This window comes from Canis lupus, chromosome 35 (genome assembly GCF_003254725.2).
Source record: "Canis lupus dingo isolate Sandy chromosome 35, ASM325472v2, whole genome shotgun sequence".
Classification (NCBI taxonomy): domain Eukaryota; kingdom Metazoa; phylum Chordata; class Mammalia; order Carnivora; family Canidae; genus Canis; species Canis lupus.
In genome coordinates this window covers 11,944,071-11,958,278 of record NC_064277.1, presented here as the reverse complement: position 1 = coordinate 11,958,278, position 14,208 = coordinate 11,944,071, and the positions used below count along the sequence as shown (strand labels likewise).

General features: G+C 45.3%; 1 long non-coding RNA gene across 1 annotated transcript in view; it reads right to left on the bottom strand.

Moving 5' to 3' along the window:
* Positions 1 to 2,775, bottom strand: part of LOC118353357 (uncharacterized) — a 100,745-nt gene extending 97,970 nt beyond the window's left edge. The window contains exon 1 of the long non-coding RNA XR_004812157.2: positions 2,645 to 2,775. This is a non-coding gene — a long non-coding RNA (uncharacterized LOC118353357). The remainder of the gene's footprint in view (positions 1 to 2,644) is intronic.
* Positions 2,776 to 14,208: the final 11,433 nt, after the last annotated feature.

Below are 14,208 nucleotides of genomic sequence, written 5' to 3'. Positions count from 1 at the left end.
CAAGAATAATCTAGGCAGGGATTCCTGGGTGGCGCAGCGGTTTAGCGCCTGCCTTTGGCCCAGAGCGTGATCCTAGAGTCCTAGGATCAAGTCCCACGTCGGACTCCCTGCATGGAGCCTGCTTCTCCCTCTGCCTGTGTCTCTGCCTCTTTCTCTCTCTCTCTCTCTGTCTCTCATGAAAAAATAAATAAAATCTTAAAAAAAAAAAAGAATAATCTAGGCAGAAAAGGTTTACCACGGACCAATTCAGTAGGACACCCCAGATCCAGGGAGATGGTCCTAGATGCTTGAAGAAATCTGTACCCACAGAGAAAGGGAGAATATAGTAAGAGAGCAACTAGGTCCTTAGCCAGTGCAATTACTTGCCAGCTCACTTGGATAGATGCCTTGGCACCAGAAAGGCCTTGCCATAACTGAGCTGCTGAGGCAAAGTGCTCTTCCAACAGGCCACCTATTTCAGGATGACCGAAGCAGAAGGTCAAAGTCATCATGTAGTGTTTCCTCATTCCCCTTTGCCAGGCAAACAGAGCTGAGGCATTGCTAAAGCAATGCTTCTGACATTTCAAGTGGGAGGAAGATAGGGATCCCTTGGGGATCTGGTCAAAATGCAAATTCTGCTCTTGTGGCTGGTAGGGGTGGGGAGGAGGCTGGGCATTTGCATTTCTCACAGTCTCCCTAGTGGTGCTGAGGCTGCTGGTCCAAAGACCAGGCCTGGAGTCACCAGGGCTGGAAGGCTGATCTCCCCAGCATCTCTCGCATCTGTTCTCTTGTCTTCACAAACTTCTAACTTCATAAGCCTTAGTTTGGGCCCTCTGCACAACGGGTTCTAGGCTCGATCCATTCTCCACACAGTGCCAGGGTGACAGTTTAAAAAATGAATATAGCCCTGTATATCCTTGCTTAAATGACTTCAAAAAATTCCTCTTTGCCGAAGAGATATTTTAAACTTATTTTCTAGTTGAACTCCTAATGCAGAAACTTTCCTGAAATTCATTATTTAAAACGTACACAAGTGACACTGCTCTGGCCAAAGCCAAGGAGAAACGCCTCGATTCTCTCTTCTCACTTACTCAGTTTCCCATTTTCTGGTAGCAGCTCAGAGATACTTCCATGTAATCCTGGATTCTGATGAGCCAGGGGTCTAACAATGAAGTCCAGAAGCCATTTCAGCTTGAAACCATGATGTACCTTTAGAGACATTACTCTCATTTTACTCTTTGAGGAAGTGAGTATAAAACTGCCTCCTTCATGAGTTGTTTTACAGATTCAACTGGATCATGTGCACAGCATACCAGGGACATAGTAGACACTCAATACATGCTTGTTCCACTTCTCTCAAAACCTTACAATTAGATATGTTTTCCTTTGACTGAAACTTCTTTCTCCCAATATGGATAATATTCATGCAGGGGCACCTGGGTGGCTCAGTGGTTGAGCATCTGCCTTCAGCTCCAGGCATGATCCGAGGGTTCTGGGATCGAGTCCCTCATCAGGCTCCCCGTTGGGGAGTCTGTTTCTCTCTCTGCCTGTGTCTCTGCCTCTCTCTCTGTGTTTCTCATGAACAAATAAGTGGAATCTTAAAAAAAAAAAAAAGGATAATAATCATGCCAATATTATTGGAAGAGGTAACATATTGGTTTTTTTAGTGTGAGTGGATTCGATTTAGGCTTTATTCCTATGAGCAGGCTTTGATTAGGGGTGGGGACTGCTCAAAAGATCCCTGAGCCACTACAGAGAGAGGGTGGAGAGCTGGCCAGAAGGGTCAAGAGATGAACCAAGTGTGGAGCCTCGGCTACAGGAAAGGGTGAACCAGTTTCCCACTAGTGTTTATCACTGGCACACTGGCTTTCATATCAATCAACACAGAATGCTTAGAAATTCCGAATGAGTTACAACCAACTATACAGGGATGTCTGTGGGGTGTTCACTGGGGGCATGGAGACTCTAGGAAAGAGTTCAGTCTTATTTGTGTCTCCCAGACTTGCGTGCGACAAGTCAGGGAGGTGAAGCATGACCTCTGGCAGTGCTCTGTGGGCACAGGTGCTGTCCCTGTGCTGGAGCTCTCACTACTCAAGGGCAAGCATGGGGCAGCTGTCCACAGCTCCCTCTCCTTTTGGCCCTCTAAACCCTCTCCCTGTCTCCCAGAGCCCACAAGGTATCTGCCCCAAGAGAACTCTCAATATATGGCCTCAGCCAAGGGACTGTGGGAGCCTTTCTAGAATCATTCTTCTCCCAGCTGTCCACACCAAGCAGGTGGCACAACAGGTGGCAGGGTGCCCTCGGGCGGTGCAGAGGAACGGTCCAAAATGTACGCGAACGGGCTGCTTGCTTTCACCAAACAGGACAGCTCCAAGTGAAACCCAAACCTTGTCGCCTAAAGGATTTTAGCTGCTTGAGGCTCCTGGCATGAGATCAGGAAGCCAGACTGGGGACAGAGGGCTCTCCCTGCCTTCCAGTGCAAAGCGCTTCCTCCTCCAGAAACTGGGTCAGTCCCAGTGTGGGGCCATGGCCCCATCCGCCAGTTCCCGGGAGCCCCCAGGAGAACTGCCTCCGAAGGTCTTATCAACCTGCGGCATCTCAAAGCCCCCTGCAATGTTATGAACATAAAACGATAACTGACCCCACAGAGTTAATAATTACTTACAATTTGTGAAAAGCCAAACACATCCCCAGGTCCAGTCAACAGCAGGCAGGCGAGGCGGGGGCAATGCCAGCTGGCTGGTAAAGCAGGTGAGAGGCAGGCAAATAAGGACAAAAGAAAGCATCCACCCCGAACCGCAGACTCCCAGGTTAGGAATGCCAGGAAGGTGGAAACCAACCTGCAGATCCCCACGCAGTCTCTCTGCCCCGTGTTAGCAGCTACAATTTGCACATAGACAAGAACTGTGTCCAAAGGTATCTTTAGGCACCGTGGGTCTGATTGCAGCAACGTCTACAGAAATTCCCACCAGAAGCATCTGGCTGTCTCACTACCCCCTTTAAAAAATTTTTTTATTTTATTTTATTTAAATTTAATGAGTTAACATATAGTGTATTGTTAGTTTCGGAGTAGAGTTCAGTGATTCCTCAGTTGCATATAACACCCAGTGCTCATCACGTCAGGTGCCCTCCTTAATGCCTATCACCCAATTACCCCATCCTCCCATCCTCCCATCCTCCTCCCCTCTAGCAACTCTCAGCGCATTTCCTAGAATTGAGAGTCTCAATTGAGACAAAGAGGTTTGTCTCCCTCTTTGATTTCATTTTATTTTATCTTCCCCTCCTTTCCTCTGTTTTGCTTCTTAGATTCCACATGTAAATGAAATTATATGATCATTGTCTTTCTCTGATTGACTTATTTTGCTTAGTGTAATACCCTCTAGTTCCCTCTAGTTCCTTCCATGTCTTTACAAATGGTGAGATTTCATTTCTCTCTATATATATCTCTCTCTATATATATATTTTTTTTTCAGTCACTGAGTAATCACTACCCTTTTGCAAACACAATGAAATCAGAAAACTTGCACAGAGAAAATATTCCAGGAGAGGAGCAAATGTAAGCGGACTCTCCTTTATGCTCTCCTTACACTTGCTTCTGACAATGCCCAGGGGTGGATGTCTAAGGCAATACAGTTCCAATAATTTGAATCATGCCAACTATTTCTCAAGAGAGCTGCTTTTGAATAAAGTGATAAGAAGCATGGAACTTGACATTTTAACCAAAAACTGCATGGATGAGCTCTGCGAGTTTTCTGGCTTAGAAGTTAACTAACACTTTCCCAGAAGATAGTAGCCGTAGCCTGTTCTCTGCCAGTGGGCTTCAATTCCTTACTGTCCTAGATAATGAAATCTTGTGTGATGTATAAAGGTCCATCCTTTGAAAATGCTTCACATGTGCTCTCCCACCAACCACACACTACCTGTGAGCGAGGCAATGTGGGGCCTTGGGTTAGTCTCGTGTTATAGCCGAGGAAGGCCAAATAGGAAGATACTAAATGGCCTGAGCACAGTTCTCTTGATCCCTGGCCTCATGTTCTCCTCTGTTCGGGCTGCAATGATTTAACTCAAAGCAAGACAGGAAAACATGGAGCGTCACTGAACAGAATTAATCCAAAACCCTGACTCGATACAGACCCGAATAAACAGAAGCAACAGTGCAAGGATTTGGAAAATACCAGTGAAACATGAAGAAGGAAAATAATGCTTTCATCTTCCCCTTTTCGTCTTGCTAATTTTTCAGCAGAAGGAGACTTCAGAAAACCCCAAGTTATGCAATGAGGAGCTTTCCATTTTATGAACTCAATTTACAGACAGACTGGCTATTCCTCTGAATGTGCAAATTTTTTTTTTTTTTTTAAGTCAGGAGTCAAAGTCGGAAGAAAGGAAAAACTTTTGGAAGCTTTGGAAAGAATGTAAAGAATAAGGTAGTACGGGGGTCCCTGGGTGGCTCAGCGGTTTGGCGCTTGCCTTCGGTCCAGAGAGTGATCCTGGAGACCCAGGATCGAGTCCCGCGTCGGGCTCCCTGCATGGACCCTGCTTCTCCCTCTGCCTGTGTCTCTGCTTCTGTCTCTGTCTCTGTCTCTGTCTCTCCCTCTCTCTGTCTCTCATGAATACATAGGTAAAATCTTAAAAAAAAATAAGGTAGTACATTCGAGAGCATTTTGTACATTTCAAAGAATAATTGCTGAAGAAAATCAAACTGGACAGCTTTTTGCCAGCATGAAGTGTTATTCCAAAAAACTAAACAACAGCTCGTAAGTTTTTTCTTCAAAGCTCCACCCAACCATGCTTTTCAAGCTTTAAGGTTTTCAGCCAAGGACCCCAGCTTCACCCAGAATGTCACCTTCACCAACCACTCACCTGCACCATGTTTTATTGAGTGTCGCGGACAGAGCAGACTGGTGCTTGGATTACTAACTGGATGCTCACGTATGAGATTCATTGATCCTTTGATTTAAGAACAGGTACTCCTGGGCACAGAGACAAAACCATTTCCCAGTGTGGTTCTGAGGGGCAGGGAGGAAACAGCGCCTTCTCACTCTTGCAGGTTTGGGAAAGACTCGAGTAAGCACCAGGGAGCTTCCCCGCCTGTTACTGTTAAAAGGGTAAAGCAGCCCTCCCTAAGCATTTGGTTGTGCAGGGAGGGAAGCTGATATTGTGGGAAGGGAAAGGCTCAGACTCCCGTTTGTAAGCTTACCTGTACCGGCTGTTGCGGCTCCATCACCTGATACTCGGTGGAGGTTACAAATGCACAAATGCTTCATTCATTTGTACAACTGCGGAGTGACCAGTCCCCATAAATGGAATTCCCGGACAACTGAAATGTGTTCTCTGAAGCACTAACATTTTCATATTATAATCATCTTCATGGTATTTTTTTTCTGACATATATCGCACCTGTCCCTGCCTGATTAAGCAGTGCCCAGCAAACCTGAGTAGCCTTTACGTGATGGCTTATTAAAATAATTGTTTCATTGCGGCAATGAAAATGTTTGCTCCACTGGAAAGAAATGCCCCCAGGACTAAGGGGGATTATGAGAACTTTTGTCTCTCTTTTCATCCGTTGCTGCAGGTGGTTGTGACTTTTAAATTCTCCCCCTCACCTGCTTGCTGTGGGGTTGGATCTTTCCCCTAGTCTGAGCTGTTACTTTTGATCTGTCCTTGGCTGGAAATGGAAAGTGCCAGGCTTGTCCCAATTGTGTTTAATAGGTGCAGACCAGCCTCCAAATAAAGGACTGGGTAGCTGAATACATGCCAACCATGTCTACAGTATGGATCTAATGGCATTGACTTTATATATTTGGAAATGTTCTTATTCTCAGCTCTTTGGTGTCATCGTCGAGGTTACCAGACAAAACACCTTGGGATGAATGGGATCGTGCTGTGCATTCCTGCTGGTGAAATGGTAGAACCGGTTCTTGAACAAGCCAGAGTGGAAGTCACTAGAAGTTTAAGAGTTCCAAGTATAACCGTGGAAGATCAGGATTCAGATATTCAGCTGGTTTGGGGAGAAACTGAGGTCCATATGCTGTGCCTCTGGGTTTCCTCATGACTGGAAGGGGAGTGGTGAAGGAGGTGGCCCCCAAGGACATCTGACTGCTGGAGCTCAGGGCCATTCTCACTCACTGTGGGGTGGAGACTAGGGTGGTAGAAATTACTGTGCATTTCCTTAGTTTAAAAGAGGAGGAAAATAAAAGACAAAGTGTGTCACTCCTGTATTTGAAAAAAATAAAATAAAAACAAAACCAAAAACAAAAACAAAAACCAACAAGACTAGGCAGTTTCAGGATAAAGTCCAAAGTCAGTAGGCAATTTGTGGTCTAGCCTGTACCCAAGCCTTTTTTTTCACCACTCCCTTAACTAAATGATACCACCCCCTCTCCCTGGAACAACCCTCTTAGCTCACCACCAGCCCCTTCCTCTGTGCCTCAGGCGCCACCCCCAGAGTGATGAATTCCTCCTCTGGGGTCACAAGCTCATAGGACCTGTGACTGTGGTTCACATCCTGCCATCAGACTTTTTTTTTAAGATTTTATTTATTTATTTATTTATTTGAGAGAAAGAGAGAGCAAGGGAGGAGGAACAAAGGGAGGGGGAGAAGAAAAAGAAGCAGACTCCCCTCTGAGCAGAGAGCCTCATGCAGGACTCCACCCCAGGACCCTGGGATCATGACCTAAGCCAAGCAGACGCTTAACCGACTGAGCCACCTAGATGCTTCACATCCTGCCCTCAGACTGCACATTTACTTAGCTGGCCCCCGGGACTATGAGGGTTTGAAGACAGACACCACTTTTCATTCATTTTAGTGCCTGCTGCAGAGATACTTGATCAGCGTGGACTGAATAAAAAAGCAATGCACATTTCCATGTAGGAAAGCAGCCCCAGGGAAATGTCTGGAATGAAGCTGGGCAGCCTTATCTTGGTGACAGGGCGGGGGCGGGGGGGGGGGGTTGGGGGGGTGGTGTTGGTGGTGGGCAGAGGGCAGAAGCTGGGGCTGATTGGTTGCACATCAGACATGTGTCTCAGACCCTCTTGGTGCCAGGAGGGGACGGGCAGGACACTCCTTCCTCTCCATGTGCTTCCCAGAGGCACTCTGGAGTCCATACCAGTCCCCACTCCAAGGGCTGACCCTGAGATTGGCTTTGCCACCCATTGGTGATCAGGAGGGGGAAAGGGTTTAGCTTAGAAAGAAATTGCCAGCTGCAGAGCCTTTTCCAATGTTGCTGACAGTGTCCCTCAAACGAAGCATATCTGATTCAAGCTGGCTGCCTTTCTGTTAACTATATGGGAATTTTGAGTCAGCATTTTTTGTTGTTCTTCTCAAAGTTAATTATTTAATTGAGGTATAACTTAGATATGGTGAAATTCAAATTCTTTGTGTCACAATTCAGTGGGCTTTGACAAATGGATACACCAGTGTAACCTATACCCCTAATATTTCTGTCACCCTAATAAGTTCCTTGTTGCTCCATTCTAATCAATCTCCCCTGCAGGGAAATTTTGAAAAAGAGAAAGACTAGAATGTTGGTTCTCATGGAGCTTGCCTGCTGCTCAAAGCAGGCTGTATTATGTGACTAAAATAATTGGAAATCAGGGTGCCTGGGTGGTTCAGTCTGTTAAGCGTCTGCCTTCAGCTCAGGTCATGATCTCAGGGTCCTGGGATTGGGTCCCACATTGGGCTCACAGGGAGTCTGCTTCTCCCTCTTCCTCTGCTTCTCCACCTGCTTGTGCTCTTTCTCTCTGTCAATAGATAAAATCGTTAAAAAATAATTGGAAATCAATACAGTAAATGACATGATCCAGCACTAAATGGAATGGTTCAGTTTGCCACCATGACATGAATTTAGGGAAGTGAGATGCATTAAAATGTCACCTTGGGTATCTGTTAACAGTGCTGATACGTGGGCCAACCCCAGTACCATTGAATCAGAATTCTTTGGCATGAGATCCAGGAACACAGATTTTAAATAAATATTCTCAGGAATTCTGACAAGAGTGGGGGCAGAGGTTGGCACAAATCACACTTTGGAAAACCTACGTCTACTATAGCTGGGCGGAGGTCATTATTGAATAGATGAAGAAGCCAAGGGCCCAAGAAGTTTAGAGGCCCATTCAAGATGACACAGTAAATTCATGGCATGGCCTGCATTTCTGGGAGAGGAGTCGGAAAGGCCAGGAACACAGTCATTGACACTGGCCTACTGTGGTGTGTCTACAGCCCCGGGCTAGCCCCAGGGCACAATATCTCCAGGACAACATCCCACTTGAGAGTTTTGGGGTCCCTGTGGGTCCGAGGGAAAGGAAGGAAGCACCTGCTGACTCCTGCAGCTCCCAGGTGTTGACAGACTCAGAGCCTTGAGGATTCATTAGAGACACAAAATTTGCCCTCACCCTCCCCTGTCTTGGCAGTGAATTCCAGGGACTAAGATACTCCGGAGGATGGCAGGCTCTCCACCTCGCTGACAGAGAAAGCTTGGCCCACATGGTATTAGGCCCAGTAGAATGTCTTCTCCCCATTCACCCAAAATATGAGTAAATCAGGTGTCAGGATGACGGACACCTTTGACAAATGACCAGGTTGAGGCCCATCCAACCATCCAACCTCCATGGGGCCTCCACCACCATACAGGCAGCTTTTTGGTGACACCTCAAGGAGAATTCTTGTTTCTTTACCCACCTAGACAAACCCAAACAGCTGATGGATCACTGGAATGAACTGCCTTCCTGATGAACCTTTGATCTTTCCAAGTTTCAATTTATCTCGGAGGAGTGTGCTTCCCATTGATGTGCTGTGGAGAGAGGCAGGAAGTCAACACTGTCCGGAAAAGAACAGAGTCTTTTAGCACTCTGCCCCTCTCCCCTCAATGAAAGGTAAAACTGAATGAATGATAGGGTCCTCTGAGTTGCTTGCAAGCGGTGCCAAGACCAGAATCCAAGGGGAGACAGGACTTGAGAGCAGCCAGGAGGCTTGCCTAGGCAAGAGCTATGGCTCACGTCACAGACATTTATCATGGCAATGTGGAAGGGCCTCCAGTCTCTAGCTTCCATGCAGCCTGTCTTGAAGTCCCTGATAAGTCTTGTCCACTCGGAGTAGGGATAAGTGAGATGGAATTGTATGTTGAGGTCCCCAGATTCAGCCCAGCAATACCTGAGAGCCTACAGTGAAAAGAGACAGTCAGGGGTCTCCAGTCCCTGTTGGTATCCTGCTCCATGAAGCCACTTCATCCTCTGGGCTTCAGGTTTCTTATTTGTCAAATAAAGGGTTTGAATTAAGTTACCTTTTGGTTCACTTTGGGCATTGTGGGTTACAGTCTACCCCTCCCAAGCTAAGGACCTTGACTTTGTTTTGTTTCATTTCTTCCTGGGTGCAGGCGCACAGCCAAGAAGGCCAAAGGTCTAGTAGTCATTCCAGATGGAAGGGTAGACACCTGGTTGTGAGACTGCTAATCTTAAAGCTCTTACTTCTTTCTCTTTGCATCCTTAGGACAAAACAGTTGTCGGTAAATGCTTGAAAATTGGTTGTGCAACCCCTCTGAGAATCAGGGCTCCATGTGGCCTATTCCTGACTTGTCAGTCCACTCAGAGAAACACTGCATACTCATCAATAAAAACATAAAAGTAATTGCAATTATTATTGTGTCCCTTGAGATACTTTTAAGGAGTGAGGTCTAATTCACAACCCTGAGAAATTCTCCTTAAAACTCCTATCCTCTTCTCTCCATCTCCCTTCCATACCTGCTGCTGCTCACAAACTTCTCAGCCTTGGACGCCCTCTCAAAAGTCTCTGTTCCTGCCCTCTGCAAAGACATGGTCTCCTCTGGCCCCAGTGTTTTGGGCTCTTTCTCCCTTCCTCCCTTCCTCTCTTGCTTCTCTCTCGATTTCTCTCCCTTTTCTTTCTTTCTTTCTTTCTTTCTTTCTTTCTTTCTTTCTTTCTTTCTTTCTTTCTTTTTCTTTCTTTCTCTTTCTCTTTCTTTCTTTCTTTCTTTCTTTTTCTTTCTTTTCTTTCTTCTTTCTTTCTTCCTCCCTCCCTCCTTCCTTCTTTGTTTTCTTCCTTCCTACCTTCCTTTCTCCTTCCTTCCTTCCTTCCTTCCTTCCTTCCTTCCTTCCTTCCTTCCTTTTTAGAGAGAGAGATAGAGAGCACGTATGTGAGCAGGGGTTGGGGAAGCAGAAGGAGAGGGAGAGACAATCTCCAGCAGATTCCACACTCAGCACAGAGTCCAACATGGGGCTCGATCTCAGGATGTTGAGATTATGACCTGACCTGAAATTAAGAGCCAGATGCTTAACGAGCCACCCAGGTGCCCCTTCCCCAACTTCTAAATAACACCCTTAAGACCCAACGCTCTACATATACACCTTCATTACTTTAACTCCCAGAGGCTTCATTCAGTCCATTAATATGGAAGCAGTGAGACCAGTCACCCTCTGTGTGACCCAAGGCAGTCCCCTAGTGTTCCTGCTTGGCTTAAGGAGGGCAGAACTAGGTGAGGAAGGACACCATGATTCTACCAGAATGGGGGAGAAAAATAAGTGGGCTTGGGAAAGTTTTTAACCACCATTTGTTTCAGTTCATGTCTTCTTTAAGTGGAGATCATTAGAGCTCTTGTGAGTTTTCAATGGAATAGTAAAACATAAAAACTTAGCCAAAGTCTTGACCCATAGCAAGTACACAATAAACGTTGTGTTATTATTTTTTTAATATTTTATTTATTTATTCATAAGAGACACAGAGAGAGAGAGAGAGGCAGAGACACAGGCAGAGGGAGAAGCAGGCTCCATGCAGGGAGCCCAATGTGGGACTCAATCCCGGGACTCCAGGATCACACCCCGGGCCGAAGGCAGGTGCTAAACCATTGAGCCACCCAGGGACCCCCTAGTTGTTATTATTAATACTATTAATTCTCCAATGTTCCTTTGAGTCCAAATGGCCCATGCATCTCTAGGCGTTGTCTGGATCCCACTAGAAGGTACCTACCCAAGTAAAACAGGCACAGGCAACCAGAGTTTACATGTGATAGTGTCTGGAATGGAAGAGGTCTCTTCAAGTGCTTGCTTGGTGAAATAATTCATCAATCTTAACTGGGATGAGAAAAATATATGAAATAGAGCGGCACAAGAGGAAATAAATATTCAACAGTAAATTAGTACTGGGGGATTCCCCGTTCCAGGTGTCAAAAGGCAAATTGTCCCTGCAGGAGAGTGACACAGGAAACCCCTTATCAGCTGACATGCCCCACAATACTGCTGAGATGAGGGGTGGGGGACGAAGGTCCAGACACAAACCCTACATTCTTTCATGCTTTGCTGGGGGCCAACTTTGCGGCCTTTGGCTAAGCAGGTGGAATTTAGTTGCCAGTCATAGTTTAAAGGACTAGTTCTAGGTTCTTCCAGGTTTAAGGCCAGCAGGGCTGCGTGACTGCAAAAGCCATTTGTGGTGACTTGTTCACGTCCAGCTGCTTCTCTGTTTGCTCTTTTGTCGTGGCTACTACTAAAAACTCCTCCTCTGTTTATTTGTTTCTCAGTTGGTATGTGAGATTATGTCAGCTGTCAGCCAGGCTCTGCCCTGAAGGGCTTTGCAAGGAAAGGGGTGACTTGACCACCCCTGGGCCTCCTGGAGTGTCTGGACGTACGTGGCCTTTCCTCATTCCTACCCAAATAAGCAAAAGGGGAAGAAACACACAAATCAGGAAATTTTAAAAAGCAGCAGGCCGAAAGCCCATGAAAATGAGGCAGTTGGAAAATCTGGGCTGCTCAGAAGAACGAAAGCCCTGAGCTGATTGCAGACTAGGACAGATCACCTTGGGTGGGATTGGCACCAGCTCACACTGTTGCCTCTTGGCTGTCTCCCGGCCAGAGGATGTGCTGTTTCACTATGAGTGCAGTGTGGTAAGGAGCCTGGAAGGACTCTGATAAAAACCCACTGTCACTCCTTGTTGACTTATCAAATTTCTACTACCAGGAGATACCTGGCCTAGTGAAGGCTTGGAATCTGCAGAGTTTTGTCTGTGTCCCTGTCTGATTTGCTAGTTCTGTGAGCTGTGGCAAATGATTTAAGTTTTCGTAGATGCTCTCTCATTACCTGTAAATAATGATAAATTAAAATAATCATAATACTGTATAATATAAAAAAAATGCTGTGTAATATAGGGCTATTGTGAACATTGACTCTGAGAGAACAGATGACAGTATCTGGCTCAGACGATCCTCAATAAAAGTCACTTGTTGATCACCAGTTAACAAACTGGACCTTTCAGCCTAGCCCTTTACTTCGAATGCCCCCAAACTTGCAAGAATATGTTTCAGTAGGATTTTACATGTGGCCTTCTAGAAAGAAAGAAAACCAGTAGCCTGTTAGCATATGGTGGTCCAGTTTCTGTGGCCAAGTAAATAAGTTGCTCACTGAAAACCTGATGTATGCTCTGGGAGCTTTCTGATTGCTGTTTGAAACTATGGGGATAATATAGCCATTGTCAGAGGAATAAACAAACTAATCCAGACAGATATGTACAACCTCTAGGGTTTTATTATTCACTTTCAGATAACCGGAAACACCTGAACCTTTAAATATATGATAAGAAGAGGAAGTAAAATCCAAAGGCTAGAATTTTCCTTGACCTTCTTTATGGACACTTTATGGGAAATCTTATGTTTCAGATTTCAGATTCCAATATATAAGAAGCTGGAAAGTGAAACATAAAACAAGTATGTCTTGAAATGGTAATTATTTCTCCTAGAAGCCAAATTTGATCCTCTGCCTTAAGGAATTAAAAACTAGTTCATGGGGACGCCTGGGTGGCTCAGCTGATTGAGCACCTCCCTTCCATCCAGGACGTGATCCTGGTGGCCTGGGATCGAGTCCCACATCGGGCTCCCTGCATGGAGCCTGCTTCTCTCTCTGCCTGTGTCTCTGCCTCTCTTTCTCTCTGTGTCTCTCATGAATGAATGAATGAATGAATAAATAAATAAATAAATAAATAAATCTTTAAAAAAAACTAGTTCATGGGAGAATACAATAACCAGTTTACATTTTATCATTTACCATATCATTCATTCATCATAAAACAAATTTCTACTTTATTTCTGGCGCCATGCAGAATGTTGGGGGTATGAAGCTGAATGAAACAGGAATTAGACATGGTTTCTGCCCTCAGGGTCCCTATGGTGGGGTCAGGGGGATGAAACTACATACAGCTAGGGTTTAACTGTGATAAAGTGGGACAAGGGTGTGGAGCGCCTAGATGGCTCAGTGGTTGAGCGTCTGCCTCTGGCTCAGGGCATGGTCTCAGAGTCCCGGGATCGAGTCTTACATTGGGCTCCCCGCAGGGAGCCCGCTTCTCCCTCTGCCTATGTCTCTGCCTCTCTCATGAATAAATAAATAAAATCTTAAAAAAAAAAAAAGTGGGACATGGTTGTGTAGGTACTCTATTGTGACAGCTGAGGGGAGAGGAGGTGCCTTCTAACAGGGGAATTAGGAAAGGCTTGATAATGCATAAAATCACTTTTGATTCGATTCTTAAAGAAAGTGGAGTTTGTTAGGTGGAAAAGAGAGAAAACAAAAATCCAGGTAGAGAGAAAATGAAAGCATAGAGTTCCATGGATGTACCAAGTATAGCAATGCTAGATGAAGCATACTATGTATGTGCATGCCCAATGGGACATGGGGCTGGGAATATGGGATACCTGGAACCCTCTGTGAGAAATTTAGAATGCCATGCTAGGAAAGAAGAAGAAACAAATGTAAAATAAGAGTATAGGAGTTAGGTCCAATGAAAGAGCGATGTCTCTCAAGACAAAAATACTGGGATAGTTGGGATAAGTAAAAGAGGGCACATCTAACACTACAGATCATTCCTTAGTGAGTCCTAGGACCAGAGATGAATCATGCTGTGGGCTTTCTCAACCTTGCATCCACACATGGATTTATGCAAGTTTTTGAAAGTAGGTTAGAAATATAACAAACACGCCAAAAAAGTCAACCTAAGTGGCAGCAAGGGTGGGGTGGGGTGGGGGTGGTATTTGGCCTGGTGTGAGATGTTAATGGAACAAATGTATATTTTTTATTAAATGCATGCTTTTATTTTTTCTGATTTCAAGAGTCATACCTTTATTTTGTGTATTATGGAATTGAAGACTTCAAGAAGGACATCAAGATCTCTACACACATTCTAATTTAATGCGTGTTAAGTTGCTCTTTTGCAATTGGCTTTCTGTTTTTGCCTTTGTGGTTAG